Raw genomic sequence first — 14075 nt, forward strand, 5'->3', positions numbered from 1 at the left:
GGAGTTTGATTTTCCAGCTCACATCAATTTGGATCTTAGCTTTGCCGACATAATATATAAATAAATATAATATATAAATAATTTTAAGAATTATTTAAATATTATATTATATTTATGTGCATAGTTGACTTGTAATTTTTAGTCCGTTGCGTCGAGCATTGAGAGTTGACTCATGTCCCGGTTCCGGATTTTCGAACGTCCTTGCGTATTATTTTATATCGTGTACTTTGCGTTCCGCAACTTGTACTCTTGTCATTTTTAGACGTTTCTCATCAATAAATTGAACCACTTGGATTGTATCTTGTACATTTGAGCTTTTTGGTCATTTGCGTCTTCAAATCGTCATTTTCGCCTTTTGTCTTCGCACTTATTTAATATAAACGATTACAACTTAAAATAGGACAATTATAACTAAATAATTTACATATTGGGAGGATATTGCTACTAAATATATGTTCATTTGGAGCACTATCAGCCTGCCAGGTGTATTCTGGCAAATTCCAAGTCTATTTAAAGGGTCTTTGTCATTCATTCCAACACATACTTCAATTCACTTCTTTCTCTCTCTTGTACAATATTAGTCATACTCTCAAATCCTTCGACTCCGTGCGGGAAACCTAGTACCCGGAGAAGAACGCCGAAGATTGTATTAGGAGCGGTCTGGAGTCTTGAAGTTGTCACTTTTGTATTCGGAACTCGTTTAATCTAATGGTACTTCTATCCTTTATCTTATATAATGTTTTATGATATTGTTTCCATGATTAGCGAGTAGTTATCTTTAGTGTATGATATGATGTAAGCAGTTATAATGCCGAAATAATATTATGGTTTGTGTATGCTGTCGAAATGCTTTCCGATTATGCTTTAAACTCAATCGCTTTTCCAACTAATAGAAGGCAGTTATAGGCTCTGTTATTGGGAAGTCGCGAACCCCGATTCAGAGTACACTATCTGTGTCGCCCCTTGGTAAGAGAAGTCTATCGGATACAACGTAAGATCGATCGAGGCACACCGGTTGTAGTAAATATATCGAGCTTTGGATTCCCACTGAGGACTCTTTCGTAGTGAAACATCTGACTAGACCCTTAGTACATTGTCGGTCCTAGACCATGCTAGTGTAGTCACCAAGCATATAAACTTCGTACATACACGCTGAAGCACAGCGGTTGTTGTAAGCTGTACCTCTGCTAAGTAAGGCCATGGAACACGGTTAGTGTTGACCAGTACACTGCACCATAATGCGGTCTCAAGCATTGCACCCCGCTTGAGGGATTCTTAGTTAATTAAGGAAATGTTTGTTTAGACACATAAAGGATTGGACCGTTAGGATAACCGAACGTGTTCATGGAAGTCAACTTGACTTGGCCATGGCGTTCTTTATGGTTGAACTCTTTTTAAGGGCCTAACTATCTTTTACCAATCATTAACGAAAGCATTGAAACACATCACATCTCTCGGATATGGTAAACCATGTATTCTATTATGCTTAAGAAAGTTTAGACCATTTTGGAATATTAATACGTCTCCCAACCGAGTCGGTCAATTGGATGAGCCGTCTGAACGTGTATGCCTGTAGTCAGACTGCACGGGTGTCGGGGGTCTAGGGTAAGGGACGTTGCTGTCTATTCAGAATCTTCAAGCCTAACGCAGTACCCAGTGACATGTCTTATGACAGGGGCGTTTAGGACTAGTGTAATGAATACAAGGCCTCTGCCTATTCATGTGCCAGCATTCCATACTCTCGGCAACATAACTGACGAAGTCATAGTATGCACTTACTTTAACCTTATCTGAATTACAAATTTTATCGCATTTACTTTACCTGTCTTATGAACTAGAAAATCCCAAAATAAACATTCACTACTCCCTAACTATCTTAGGCTAAAATATAGGTTCGATGTTACTGATATCTCAAAAATACGACTCTAGGTCATACTTCCCTTACTTATAAGGAGTAGTAAGATTTAAGCCCCGCTAAATATAAATTTAAAACAGTACCCTCTCCCACGAGTGATCCTGGCGAGCCGCGGCCTGACGACACCGCGCAATTAAAAACCGTCCGTTTCGGCCATATCAGGTACCGATGAAGCCCACGCTCTCTCTTGGTTAGATTTAAAAGAAAAAATGATCACCGAATACTTTCCCCGCGAAGAGACTCAAAGGCTCGAAAGCGAGCTAAGAAGTTTGAAAGCGGTCGGAAACGACCTCAACGCTTATAATCAACAATTTTCCGAGCTAGCTCTAATGTGTCCAAACCTTGTAAATCACGAGCCTCTACGAGTTGAACTTTACGTGGATGGCCTTCCTAAGAGCATTGATGTGCTCTAGAGGGTATACAAAACAGTTATTATTTTTACACTAATTACTACTGGAAATTACTTAAATTTACACTAAAACACAATAGGCAAGTATACCTATCTTATTGTAATATAGCAAAGGTAAATTACAGGATATCGTTCCAAGGACTCGTGAGGTGTCAAATTAGATTTTTATAGTTAATATTAATAGTTAATTACTAAGTTACTGATTAGTTTAGGGAGATTTACCGTTTAATGACCGATATGTCGATTGATTTTCAGATATTAAACTAGTAAATAAATGTGATAATAATGCAAAGAGATATAAATATAATAAAAAGGGACTATGTTCATCTAGTCATTTTAATACGTAATGTTTGATATTTTTCCTATTAAATTATGAGTTAATTTCCTTTATGCCAGAAATATTTAATGACTCCACCTAGAGTTCTCTAGCGCGCATATATAGTCAGAACTACCCAACGCAAGTGTCCTTGACGCTGAGGTCCTAACGACTATAATTAAATATTTCTACTAAATAATGATTTAAACTGTGACGCGATTTTCACTTCTGTCAACATTTATGCCAGTTGTCACTGTACATATTCCACCCATATCTTGACTATTAGTAAAACTTAATTCATCTCCTTGGTCTAGACGAATGCTCAAATACCCAAACCAAATATTAATTTAAAATGATTGTAATAGGCTCCCTATAAACGTCACTAAATGGGACGGTTACAATCACCTAATAAATAAAGAATTTAGATGTTTGAAAATAAGTGTAATAGACTCCAATGCGTTATCACTCAATTAGAAAATCACACCTACCAATTAAGTTAAACTAATGGTTTCAATAAGAATCGTTCTTTTGCCTAAACATTAAATAAAAGTATAAATTCATTAACCCGAACCATTAATTTTTTAATCAAACATTACGGTTATTTGGACTAGATGAACATAGTATAAATTTAGCTACGAGACATAGGATTAATAAAATAGATACAACTTACAAACATATTTACTTTCATTATCTTCAAACGGTTGAAACTTGAAATACAACACCCGTACAATACTTGATTACAGTACCAAACTAGTACTACTTTAGAACTAAGAAATTAAAATTGAAATATGAAAGTTGATTACTAGATGCTATTTTTTTCTTCCCTTTTGTGATGTGAATTCTGTCTTTATTTATAGCCATGAAAAGAAGCACTGTTTTTATGTTGATAGTTTGGTACATATTGATTTGTTGAGACAGCATGATCATACATATCAATCATACGTTCAACTTGATTTAATCAATTGTAGTGTAGTGGTAAGTTGATTATAATTTATTATTATTATTATTATTATTATTATTATTATTATTATTATTATTATTATTATTATTATTATTATTATTATTATTATTATTATTATTATTATTATTATTATATTATTATTATTATTATTATTATTATTATTATTATTATTATTATTATTATTATTATTATTATTATTATAATTCTTGTCGACATTATATATATATATATATATATATAATTTATATTAATTATATATATTATATTATATTCTTGTGCAGAGTTGACTTGTAATTTTATGTTCGTTGACTCGTGCGTTGATGCTCGGTTTATGTCTCGGTTCCGGATTTTCGAACGTCCTTTCGTACGCTTAGATATCTTGTACTTTGTATTTCGCGACTTGTACTCTTGTCATTTTTAGATGTTATTCATCAATAAATTGAACCACTTGAATTGTATCTTAAACATTTGAGCTTTTTGGTCATTTGCATCTTCAAATCGTCATTTTTGTCTTTCGTCTTCTCACTTATTTAATATAAACGATTATTACATAAAAATGGAATAATTGCAACTAAAAGCTTTACATATTGGGATGATATTGCGCCTAAATATATGTTCATTTGGAGCACTATCAAATATCCCCACACTTGAACGTTGTTTGTCCTCAAGCAATACATAACTTGAAATTAAATCGCACTTCACTCGAATCACTTTTTTATTCTCACACTTTATACATCAGTGATTTTGATACAGCGGTATACACAATGATAGTAACGATGTGGTTTACAGTCCCACATGACTATAAAAATTTAGATCCTTTAAGGAAATTGGATCTTTATGAAAATATTTGATCTTTTGAAAATTCATTCTAGATTTTACCCTAGATAAGTTTTTCTGGAATAAACCTTCACCGGTGTTTGCAAAATGCTTTTGTGGATTTTGTGGGTTTCAGATTTGAAAATTTTAGCTCAAAACTTGCGGTTTTGTATCACCCACTTGCTAACCTTGTATAAGGAAAGCACACGTCTAGTTTACTTGCTCCGTATATTACCTTTTGGTAAACTACCGTTCAGTTGTAAAGGAAAGCGTTGAACAAGCAACTATTAAGGCAATGTCTAATGACATGCAGATGTTCATGGTCCACAACATGTCAGATGCAATTACTATCCTTTGTAGGAGAAATAGTAAAGATCACCCTATCATTTTTTTGGTCTGGCACAAGGTCCTGTCTTCGACCATGCTATGCAACCACCGTTCTTACGGTTGACACCCGATTTGGTTCAGGTGACCTAATGAATTTCAAGTGAATTCTCAGGATTTTACGTTCAATGGTAATGAACGCATTGAAAATAGGTTTTCATAAAACAAATCGCTTTTAATTTGATCAAAATATTTTCTCATTCAAACTCGAGTTTAGATATCATCGAATTCCATGAGTTTGTAATTCTCAATCTTTAAGGTTAATCTCAAGGATTGAGTAATATCAGGCTTAAAAGCTGAGTTTTAATCTTTAAGGAGATTATCCTTTTCTGGGGGTCTGATTCATTAGTCTTATCAAGCTAATTTGCAAGGCGCCCTCCCCATTTTACGAGATAAATCCTTCTCATGGTTAGGATAAATCTGACCACATGGCGACCCTGTTTGATGCTGAGGTCCGTGGATTTCCTGCTGATTTTAGAGATGACTTTTCTAGATTTTTCGTCAACCTACAACTGGTCTGGACGACAACTTCTTGACTTAAATCAAGAAGCGCGTGTCTTTTTCGGAAGACTGTACTTCCTTTTAATGATGGAATTGATTCATCGTGTAGATCCATATTTCTTTCAAATATATTACAGTAAATCGGGTAAAACTAATTAGTATTATTCAAAGCAAAAGTACATGCGGTAATCTTTGTACAAAAATATGTGATATATGTTTTAAAGAACTTGGTGCATTCTTCCCACACTTAGCTTTTATTCTATTTCTTTCTTTGCCTTTTTATTCTCCTTTATTTCATTTTAAATGAATTCAAGCGTTTTGGGTTGTTTCTCAATTTATGTCCTTTTCGAGGTAACAATAATTTCGGTATTAACACCTAGTTTTATCATTCATAAATATGTATAAACATGATTTTGAATTCATTTAGTTGAAAATTTTTTAAATTTTCACAAAATTTGGCAATTGAACTACCAAGTGTATAAATTAATGTTTAAACCGAAAGAATTTAATTCCTTCCCACACTTAAGATCTTGCAATGCCCTCATTTGCAAGAAATCAGTAAAAATTTAAATTCATGAGGGCTATTAGCGTAGAAAAATGATTGAAATTTTACCAAAGTTTCCAAATATATTGTCGTTTGTTTAAATGATAAATGGTGCACATCATTTGTTCATTCCTGCCGTTGTAATTTCACATATATTTTGCATCTTGTCGTCAAAATTAGTTGCTTTTGCTGAACTTAATGCCAGTTTTTGAAAGTACGTTGTTTTACCTTGTTTTGTATATAACATAAAATACAAACATATATATATATACACACATATTTTTGAAGTTTGCTATATAACCCCACGTTCATATAATATTTTTAGCATACTTTAGATCAATAATATTAAAATAATGATAACATAAATTTTCGCCCCGTCTTTGGGTATAGAAATTTCGGTTCTATGACCTAGTGTTTTACTCACGACGAATTTTAGAAATCAATTTTTAAAACTTTATGAAATAAAGTAAATTTTGTTTTTAAATTCACACAAAACTTAAATTTAAAAAGCGTATTAATTTCATACAAAACCTACAAAAAAAAAAAAAAAAACAGAATTGGGGGGAGAAAACTAGTTCTTTAGTGTCTGCTAGTGGAAAAGACCAATCGAATTCCATTCTCAGAACTACACGAGAACAGAACAACTAACTCTAGATAGCGTTTTCTTTTTAGAACATTTGAATCTCCCCACACTTAGGTAACCGTGGTGTCGAAATTGTGATTAATTTCATCGTTAATTTCTTTTGGACCATAATCAACTTGCATATCTGTGACTTTTGCTTTAAGCCATTGGTCGAATTCCTGTGTAATATCCACAAATTCAACTAGTTTTGCCTTTTCTTTAGGCGATAGATTGGATACTAACCGGTTACATAACTTAAAGTTCCCCTTGGTTCTAGCATCGCGAATCCGTTTAATAAGTTTCTTCATTGAACTATTAATAACGGGGTCATTTAATTTCGTATCAACAACGGGGTTCTTTGTTATCAAGTCATCATTAGGTGTTACTTAATTTTCCCCACACTTAGGCTTTTTATTATTGTGAAGCACTACCGTTGGAGTTGGTAAAACAACATGGTTCTTACCAATCGTTTTTATTGGTTTAACGGTTTTGGTTGGTGGAGGTTTAGACTTTCGAATCACAAAGGTGACCGATTTGTCACCCTCACTAAGTGTCATTCTACCCTCTCTTACATCAAATAACGCTCTGGTGGACGCTAAGAATGGTCAACCTAAAATTAGAGGAATGTTTGAGTCCTCTTCTATGTCAATGACAATAAATTCGACTAGAAAGGTTAAATTACCTACTTGCACGGGTAGGTTGTCAGCAATTCCAACTGGGTGCTTAATAGTTTGATCAAGAGTCGAACAATCATTTCCGTTGGACTTAACTCACGTACTCCTAATCTCTTATATAATGAAAAAGGCATAACACTCACACTCGCACCTAAATCTGCTAGTGCATCATACATGACACAATCACTAAGTAGACAAGGAACAATAAATTCACCCGGATCACCCACCCTGGGTGAAAGTTATTTTTACGGTTTTTGTTTCTTGTACTTTCTTATTCTTCTTCTTCGTTCCAAAGGTATCACAAACTTTATTACCTATCACTTGCTCATACTCAACTCCTTTTCTTGGAAACAGGATGGTTGGTCTGTATGGTGTCACCACTGGCTTTATATACTCGGGTGGTGATGGTGTTGTAACTTCCTCATCGTTACTCACATCTAAAACCTTCCCATTTTCTGGAGCTGGTTTTTCAGAATTTGTTGATATCATATTAACATTCTCATTCCTAGGATTTACTTCATTATTACCCGATAGCTTTCCTTGTTCCCTCTCATTCATCATGCTAGCAAGAGTACCTACGTGTTTTTCTAGATTCAAAATGGAAGCTTTTTGAGTTCTAAATGACTGATCAAACCTCTCATTCGTTTGGGTTTGAGTTGCAATAAATTGTGTTTGAGATTCAACTAGCTTTTGTAGCATTTCTTCCAGATTTGACTTTTTCTCTATGGTTTGTTATGGTGGTTTATACAAACTAGGTCTTTGTTGATTGAAAGTGTTGTTTTGAGTTGGTTGGTTATTCAGACCTTGTTGGTTGTACGAGTTATTGTTGGATCCATTTGGATTGTAAAGAATATTTTGATTTCGATTGAAGTTTGGCCTTGGCGGTTGATAATTATTTTGATAATTATTTCCCGACCTTTGGTTCATGTAGGAAACATTCTCACGTTGTTCCATCGTTTGCTTGATGTGACAATCTTTCGTTAATTGTGGTCCACCGCATAGCTCACAACTGATTCGTATTGCATGAATATCTTTAGTCATATTTTCCATTCGTCTCTCGAAAGCATCTATTTTTGCGGAAACGGAATCAAAGTCATGGCTAGAATCGGCTCTAGCTGCTTTAGATGAATGAAAGATATCTTTTTTCCGGATGCCACTCAAGAGAGTGGGAGACTGTATTATCAATGATTTTGTGAGCTTCGGTTGCGGTTTTCTTCATAATGGAACCACCAGCTGCTGTGTCGATGTATTTTCGTGTGGTGACGTCGTCGCCTTTATAGAAGATTTGCACTATTTGAAAAGTATCTAAACCATGTTGAGGACATCCTCTCAACATTCTTCTGAATCTTGTCCATGCTTCATATAATGTTTCATTTGGCTTTTGCATGAATGTGACAAATTCTCCTTGAAGTCTCACGGCTTTAGATGCCGGAAAGAATCTTTTAAGAAATTTCTCAACTAAAACATCTCATGTGTCAATCGCTCCTTCGGGTAACGATTCTAACCAATCTTTGGCTTCTCCCTTTAAAGTCCAGGGGAACAACATAAGATAAATAGTTTCATTCTCAACTTCTCGGATTTTAAATAGATTACAAATCCTATTAAAAGTTCGAAGATGTTCGTTTGGATCTTCTTTTGTTGTACCACTAAATTGGCACTGATTGGTGAGCATGTGTAGGATTTGTCATTTGATTTCAAAATCCGGCACATTAACATCTGGCTGAATAATGGCGTGACCTTGGCCCGTGCGTGTGGCTCTCATTCGGTCTTCCATACTTTGAGGTTTTGTCATTTCCATAATTGAATTTGTTGAACCCGAATCACTAGAAGATTCTGATTTAACGGTTTGTGATTCAGGAGGAATGATTAGTGATTCAGGATCTTGGAATTGTCCTTGAATATCCTCCGGGTTCTCAATTGTGAAATCGGGTTCAAAAGATGGATTATCGGAAATTTGAATTGGAGTACTTATTCGACTAGATGATGATTCTAAAGAAAAATCAACGGCGACAATATTGGCTAGATATCTTGATCGAGTTACAGGTGGTGAACGTATGAAAGGTGGTGAACGTTTTGCTCAGTGCATTCACTGAATATCCTATTAGTTATAAAAATAAAAAAAAAATTATATAAGTTATCAAATTAATAGACTTTTCTGATTTTTTCCACGTTTCGAATAGCCAATAGATGCAGCAGGTAGCCAGGACCCTTTAAATTGGAAGCCCACAACTCGCCACTAACAAATCCAACTATTACTACGAAGCAGAAAATTTAGATGTCTATCAATTTAATCGCTTAAAATAATTTTTCGTTGAGATTTAAAGAAGATAAAAATCTATGTCCTAAAAACTAGAGCGTAGAAATGAAAAAGAAAAAGAGCGCGTCGAAAAAGTCAAAAAATAAAATAAGAAAGAAAAACGTCGAAACTTAAGAGTCTAAAAATTAAATCTAAAAAGTTGCGCCTAAAGGTATTAAAACTTAAATGCAATTCTATATCCAAAATGACAATAACTTAATTAGGCACTAAAATAAATAAACGGCGTCGCAAAATTCTAAAGCGCCTAAATCTTAATTCTAAAGAAAAAGCACTTAAGGGATTTTACGGCAAAGCCTAAAAATTAGAAATATAAAAATAACTACGACAAAATACTAAACTTAAAACTATATAACGAACGAATAATATACAAATTACGATTAAACGATAAGAAAAATACAAAATATAAAAATACAATTTTTATAAAAATATTATTTTTATATTTATTATATAAAAGTATTAATATAAATATGTAAATAATAATAACTAAAACTTAAAATACAAATTATATTAAAACTATATAATAATTTAACCCTAATAATAGTAATAAATATAAAATTAAAACCCTAATTCGTATTTAATGCGTGGGGTATGTTGCCTGTCCAGACAGATCATGCGAGCGCATGATGTTTGGTGTACTGGGTCATGCGATCGCATGGCCCAAGATTTCCTTAATCCATCCGGGTTTTTAACAGGCTTCGGCCCAATTCTATTTTTTTTAATTACCTTTTTTTTAATTTTTTAATCGCATTTCTAGTAAGAATGTTGTGAGAAATAGCCTACTTACTTGTCAATTTATTATAAAAAAAAATTCTAAGCAAACTAAATGTAAAACTAAAAAGGAAATATAAAACTTAGGTGGTTAAAAGTTCTAAATAAGTTGCTAGAAATGTAGTCAATGCTTTCATAGATGCCATACAACCATCCCTTCCCCTCCTAGTCCAAGAAGAGGCCAATTGGAGTTGCTTTTGCTGTCGATTGTAAACTATCGGATCGAGTATTAATTAGATGTGAAACTTGCTATGAATTAATTTGAGTGAAACGACATAAAGAAAACAACTAAAATTAAAAACCAAAAGAGTTTTAACCTTATGCTCACTTTGATGTCATGACCCACCAACACCATTAATTAACTTTAATTGCCTTTTCTTCTTGTGACTAGCAACACACTAACAATTCTTAAATTAATTAAATATGAAAGACCACAATCCCCTTTTTATTCTCTGTTGTTCGATTGGAAAGAAAACAAATTACTTCGTTCTTTTCTTCTTGACCAATAATCTCGAGTGAGATCCACCTATTTCATTTATTTGATGTTCGACAGAAGCAAAAACCACAAGGATACTACAATTAATTTGTTGTGGAAGTAACAAAAGCAAGACTCAATTAATTAATTTGTTGCCTCCTGTCACTCTTTTATAGATTTTTTTTTATTACATAAAGAAAATCTATTTTACAAAAACTAAAGAGAACTAAAATTACTAAAATCTTAACAAAATCTATATTTGACACACGTGTCCCCGGCAGCGGCGTCAAAAACTTGATGTGTTCTAGAGGGTATACAAAACAGTTATTATTTTTACACTAATTACTACTGGAAATTACTTAAATTTACACTAAAACACAATAGGCAAGTATACCTATCGTATTGTAATATAGTAAAGGTAAATTACAGGATATCGTTCCAAGGACTGGTGAGGTGTCAAATTAGATTTTTATAGTTAATCTTAATAGTTAATTACTAAGTTACTGATTAGTTTAGGGAGATTTACCGTTTAACGACCGGTATGTCGATTGATTTTCAGATATTAAACTAGTAAATAAATGTGATAATAATGCAAAGAGATATAAATATAATAAAAAGGGACTATGTTCATCTAGTCATTTTAATACGTAATGTTTGATATTTTTCTTTTTAAATTATGAGTTAATTTCCTTTATACCAGAAATATTTAATGACTCCACCTAGAGTTCTCTAGCGCGCATATATAGTCAGAACTACCCAACGCAAGTGTCCTTGACACCGAGGTCCTAACAACTATAATTAAATATTTCTACTAAATAATGATTTAAACTGTGACGTGGTTTTCACTTCTGTCAACAATTATGCCAGTTGTCACTGTACATAATCCACCCATATCTTGACTATTAGTAAAACTTAATTCATCTCCTTGGTCTAGACGAATGCTCAAATACCCAAACCAAATATTAATTTAAAATGATTGCAATAGGCTCCCTATAAACGTCACTAAATGGGACGATTACAATCACCTAATAAATAAAGAATTTAGATGTTTGAAAATAAGTGTAATAGAATCCATTGCATTATCACTCAATTAGACAATCACACCTACCAATTAAGTTAAACTAATGGTTTCAATAAGAATCATTCTTTTGCCTAAACATTAAATAAAAGTATAAATTCATTAACCCAAACCATTAATTTTTTAATCAAACATTACGGTTATTTGGACTAGATGAACATAGTATAAATTTAGCTACGAGACATAGGAATAATAAAATAGATACAACTTACAAACATATTTACTTTCATTATCTTCAAACGGTTGAAACTTGAAATACAACACCCGTACAATACTTGATTACAGTACCAAACTACTACTACTTTAGAACTAAGAAATTAAAATTGAAATATGAAAGTTGATTACTAGATGCTATTTTTTTTCTTCCCTTTTGTGATGTGAATTCTGTCTTTATTTATAGCCATGAAAAGAAGCACTGTTTTTATGTTGATAGTTTGGTACATATTGATTTGTTGAGACAGCATGATCATACATATCAATCATACGTTCAACTTGATTTAATCAATTGTAGTGTAGTGGTAAGTTGATTATTATTTATTATTATTATTATTATTATTATTATTATTATTATTATTATTATTATTATTATTATTATTATTATTATTATTATTATTATTCTTGTCGACATTATATATATATATATATATATATATATATATATATATATATATATATATATATAATGATATATATATATATATATATAAAATTTATATTAATTATATATATTATATTATATTCTTGTGCAGAGTTGACTTGTAATTTTAGGTTCGTTGACTCGCGCGTTGATGCTCGGTTTATGTCTCGGTTCTGGATTTTCGAACGTCCTTTCGTACGCTTAGATATCTTGTACTTTGTATTTTGCGACTTGTACTATTGTCATTTTTAGATGTTATTCATCAATAAATTGAACCACTTGAATTGTATCTTGTACATTTGAGTTTTTTGGTTATTTGCGTCTTCAAATCGTCATTTTTGTCTTTCATCTTCGCACTTATTTAATATAAACGATTATTACATAAAAATAGAACAATTGCAACTAAAAGCTTTACATATTGGGATGATATTGCTCCTAAATATATGTTCATTTGGAGCACTATCAAGCATCAAACATGGGGTAATGTCATCCAAATCCGCTAACCTACAAGAAGCTTTGAAGATGGCCCGCCAATTGATAGAAACGGTGGACGAAATCGTAGTACCGGCACCTAAGGCCGAGGATAAATCGGGTGGCAACAAAAGAAAGTGGGAAGCCCCCCAATCAAGCAACAACAACAACAACTTCGCCAAGAAGCCTTTCACCTCCGACGGTAAGAAGGGTTATGCCAGAAACCTACCTTTTTGCAACAAATGCCACAAGCATCACTTTGGTGAATGTGGCAAGCTAATTTGCCACCTGTGCCAAGGAAGTGGTCATAAGGCCAACGATTGTAAAAGTGCCACCCCCATCGCTCGAAAGGGACCCAATGCACCAAAGACGGTCACTTGTTATGAATGTGGTCAAACGGGTCATTATAGAAATACATGCCCAAAGAAGAAAGATAACCCCAATACGTGTGGCCGAGCTTTCAACATTAACACCGAGGAAGCCCGAGATGACAATGAACTACTCACGGGTACGTTTCTTCTCAACAATTCTTATGTCTCTTGCTTATTTGATTCGGGCGCCGATAAGAGTTTTGTATCCAAGACTTTGACTCATTATTTTAGCACTCCACCACTCCCACTAGATACTAGTTATACCATTGAAGTGGCCAACGAAAAACTATTGAGTGCCGACAAATTTTGTCGGGGGTGTACGTTAAACTTAATGGGTATAGAGTTTGAAATTGACTTGATACCTATAGAACTAGGGATCTTTGATGTAATCATTGGTATGGATTGGTTAGCCAAAACAAAATCTCACATCCTTTGTCGAACTTAAAGCGATTCAAATTTCTATCGAGAATGGTGAACCTTTGATTGTCTATGGCGATAAGAGTTACACCGGACTCAACCTTGTCTCGTGCGTTAAAGTTGAAAAATACCTTCATAAAGGTTGTTTCGCGATTCTAGCCCATGTTAAGAAAGTCGAGATTGATGAGAAGCATATCGATGATGTGCCAATTGTTAGTGACTTTTCCGATGTTTTCCCCAACGAATTGCCGGGCCTTCCACCTCATCGACCGGTAGAATTCCAAATCGATCTTATTCCGGGAGCCGCACCCGTAGCACGTGCACCGTATAGACTTGCTCCATCCGAAATGCAAGAATTGCAAAGTCAAATCCAAGAACTACTTGACCGTGGTTTTATCC

General features: G+C 33.5%; 1 non-coding gene across 1 annotated transcript; it reads left to right on the forward strand.

The window, feature by feature from the left end:
* Window positions 1-8449: 8449 nt before the first annotated feature.
* Window positions 8450-8556, forward strand: LOC139860893 (small nucleolar RNA R71). Its single transcript, XR_011763518.1, has one exon. It is a non-coding gene; the product is annotated as a small nucleolar RNA R71 (small nucleolar RNA).
* The last annotated feature ends 5519 nt before the right edge of the window (window positions 8557-14075 follow it).

The sequence above is a fragment of the Rutidosis leptorrhynchoides genome, chromosome 7, assembly GCF_046630445.1.
Source record: "Rutidosis leptorrhynchoides isolate AG116_Rl617_1_P2 chromosome 7, CSIRO_AGI_Rlap_v1, whole genome shotgun sequence".
Classification (NCBI taxonomy): Eukaryota; Viridiplantae; Streptophyta; class Magnoliopsida; order Asterales; family Asteraceae; genus Rutidosis; species Rutidosis leptorrhynchoides.